Source organism: Pseudophryne corroboree, chromosome 1, assembly GCF_028390025.1.
Source record: "Pseudophryne corroboree isolate aPseCor3 chromosome 1, aPseCor3.hap2, whole genome shotgun sequence".
NCBI classification, from domain to species: Eukaryota; Metazoa; Chordata; class Amphibia; order Anura; family Myobatrachidae; genus Pseudophryne; species Pseudophryne corroboree.
This window is the reverse complement of record NC_086444.1, coordinates 324,154,359-324,157,139: the sequence shown is the minus strand read 5'-3', so window position 1 is coordinate 324,157,139 and position 2,781 is coordinate 324,154,359. Positions and strand designations below refer to the sequence as shown.

General features: G+C 41.2%; 1 pseudogene; it reads right to left on the bottom strand.

Moving 5' to 3' along the window:
* Nucleotides 1-1,046: 1,046 nt before the first annotated feature.
* LOC134934567 (5S ribosomal RNA) lies at nt 1,047-1,165 on the bottom strand (annotated as a pseudogene).
* Between the last annotated feature and the right edge of the window lie 1,616 nt (nt 1,166-2,781).

The window sequence follows — 2,781 nt, the reverse complement described above, 5'->3', positions numbered from 1 at the left end:
TATAATGAATTAATAAGTGTCATCATTATCACTGGCATCCACAACTTTGATAATTGGTCCCGGTATGTGCAATGGTGGTCATTCAGAGTTAATCGCTCGCCGTGCAAACGTATAGTCGCCGCCCACGGGGGAGTGTATTTTTGCTTTGCAGAAGTGCAAACGCCTGTGCAGCAGAGTGCCTGCAAAAACATTTTGTGCAAAACAAGACCAGCCCTGAACTTACTCTTCAGGGCTGGTCTTGTTTTGCACAAAATGTGGGCGAGCGATGATTCACGCCCGCCCAGCGTTCACCCAGCCACGCCTGCGGTTTCCCTGGCACGCCTGCGTTTTTCTAAGCACTCCCTGAAAACGGTCAGTTACCACTCAGAAATACCCCTTTCCTGTCAATCTTCTTGCGGATGCCAGTACGAATGAAAATGTTGCTTGAGCCTGTGCAAAACCACAAAGGCTTTTGTACGCGTACGTCGTGCGTGCGCAATGTGGTGCATACGCATGCGCAGAAATGCAGATTTTTAGCCTGATCGCTGCACTGCAAACAACTACTAAAAGGAAGGGAGAGAAAGAAGGCTCTTGTGTGGGCGCACTCTTGAAAGGAAAGGAAAATTCCTATAGCATGTAGAGAGAGATATTTAAAACATAACTTTTAATGTTAACATTTATAATGAAAACACCCATATAAATGATCCATATCAAAGAAAAAAATGTGATAATTAGAATTAATAAAATGTTCTGGTCTGTTTAATCACACTAGGTAATTGGAATGGTTGTAGACATTGATTCGTCTTACCCCCAATTCCCCTGACCAGCACAGAATTTCTGTGTTAATGGAACCAAAAAGTGATCATGAGAGTTATTTGATAAGTAAGACCCACTTGGGCTACTTAATTCGAAATTGGTTGGTCTCCTGCATTCAAATGAGCTAGACTTTCTGACGTAAGCCACAAAAATTGGTAGTAGGCCTCAAAAAGGAAAAGGAAAGGGGAAAAGAGAATTAGTGGTGATACTGCTGTTGGCGTCGCAAACACATGTGAAGGGAAATGGTCCCAACTCTACAACACCGGGTATTCGCAGGAAGTCTCCTCTCCTGGTACTGACCCGGCCCAACGCTGTTTGGCTTCCAAGATCAGACGAGATCGGGCATTGGCAGCGTGGTATGATAGTAGAGAATTTTTATGATAGTACACCAATGAGAGTGCACCTATGTAGGAAACGGAAGAAAGAGAAAAAAAGGGAGACAGAAAGAGACGGGGAAGAGGAAAAAGGAAATGAAAATAGTATATGGGAGAGAAAAGGAATGAATCAGTATAGCGTAATAGATGGATCTGCTTTCTGCGTTAGACACAGCTCAACAAATCCCACTTCTGTGGTATTGTGCTCCGTGAATCGCAGATGAGAGTCCATGAAGCAATAATGAAGTATGAGCAAGAGGTATAAAAGATAAGCTGGGTTGAACTGTCAAAAAAATGTGTATATCATCACAAAAGACTAGTGAGAAATTGAAGTGAAATTAAATTACTAATAATTAAACATTGATTTAGAAAATCACATAGGTATTTATCGTGCATATTAGGATAAAGTTAGAAATTCAAAGAACATGCTGAGGCTCATGATGAGTAGGATAATTATCAGACAATATACTGGCCTCCGCTGGAAAAAAAACTTAGCATAATGGTGTGGATATTTTAGCAGATATTGATTTAGGAAAAATCAGGGAAGAAGAAAAGGGATGAAAGGAAAAAAATAAATGAAAAGAAAATTTGGACAGTAAATGTTAAGTTATTAGACAGTAGTGCTGTAGCAAAGAACTGTGTGTGTGCTACACAGGTCCAAATGACATAGAATAACATACAACAGATTAATATAAAGCGCATCAAGGATTGCGGTCTGTGCAGAATATATACAGAACGGCAGTGGACTTCCAGTTATCAAAACTCTGATAAGAATATATAGATGTGCTACACAGATCTAAAAATTTGCTGTATAATCAAGCATATTCATAAATGCACATAATGTGTTATTGTCTGTGCACGCTATATGCAGAGCAACAGTGGGTCCAATCAGATGTGATGGAAGTTGATGCGCATCAAGGGTTGCCGTCTGTGCCAAATATACACAGGACAGCAGCAGGCTTGTGGTCATCAGCACTATCTGCCAAAACAAGCCCGTCAGGGCGAAACGCGTTTTCCGAGAGGGGGACCACACACTGAGTGATTTCTCAGCTCCTGCCTGGGCACATGACAATGCCCTAACCTGCCTTCTTTCTCCAATTTTGGTGACCGTAAGCCAATAGCTGCTCTGTGCACATCCTGCACAGACAGCAACACACTCTGTGTATTTATTACATATGTTTTACTAGACAGCATGTTAATAGTCCTGTAGCATACATAGATTTTTTGGCAGATAGTGCTGATGACCACAAGCCTGCTGCTGTCCTGTGTATATTTGGCACAGACGGCAACCCTTGATGCGCATCAACTTCCATCACATCTGATTGGACCCACTGTTGCTCTGCATATAGCGTGCACAGACAATAACACATTATGTGCATTTATGAATATGCTTGATTATACAGCAAATTTTTAGATCTGTGTAGCACATCTATATATTCTTATCAGAGTTTTGATAACTGGAAGTCCACTGCCGTTCTGTATATATTCTGCACAGACCGCAATCCTTGATGCGCTTTATATTAATCTGTTGTATGTTATTCTATGTCATTTGGACCTGTGTAGCACACACACAGTTCTTTGCTACAGCACTACTGTCTAATAACTTAACATT